We start from the raw sequence: 394 nt of genomic DNA, 5'->3' as shown, positions 1-394 counted from the left end.
CTCAATTAGGTAACAAGACTTAATTCATATATTAAAATTAGATAACAAACTTATTCTTTTCTAAAGAATGTCCCTATAACAATTACATCGAAGAGATTGTAATCTTACTTCAATAATATTTCAGGAGAGATTAAATGGACCAGATAATATTAATTGAAAAAAAATATTTAGAATAACTCAATTGTAAAAAAATAGACGTCATATATAGGAAGTATTCTTAAAAAAATTAAGGCCCTGAATAAAAGAAGTAAATATTGATATAGCCCCATTTGTTTGGAACTAAGACGTGTTGGTACCTTCTTTTTATTTTCCCACTCCTTTTCATCCCTTCTTCCCAAACAAAGGATAAAGAATCAAATCTTCATATATATATTTCCGCCTAAAAACAAGACCC

At 27.7% G+C, this 394-nt stretch overlaps 1 protein-coding gene across 1 annotated transcript in view; it reads left to right on the top strand.

The window, feature by feature from the left end:
• Positions 1-315: 315 nt before the first annotated feature.
• Positions 316-394, top strand: part of LOC109243060 (outer envelope pore protein 37, chloroplastic) — a 7756-nt gene continuing 7677 nt past the window's right edge. The window contains exon 1 of the mRNA XM_019409953.1: positions 316-394. This exon is cut by the window's right edge and continues 496 nt beyond it. The gene's annotated coding sequence lies outside the window, so the exon portion shown is untranslated.

This window comes from Nicotiana attenuata, unplaced genomic scaffold (genome assembly GCF_001879085.1).
Source record: "Nicotiana attenuata strain UT unplaced genomic scaffold, NIATTr2, whole genome shotgun sequence".
NCBI classification, from domain to species: domain Eukaryota; kingdom Viridiplantae; phylum Streptophyta; class Magnoliopsida; order Solanales; family Solanaceae; genus Nicotiana; species Nicotiana attenuata.
Note: the sequence above shows the minus strand (reverse complement) of the source record. Positions and strands in the feature narration are given on the sequence as shown.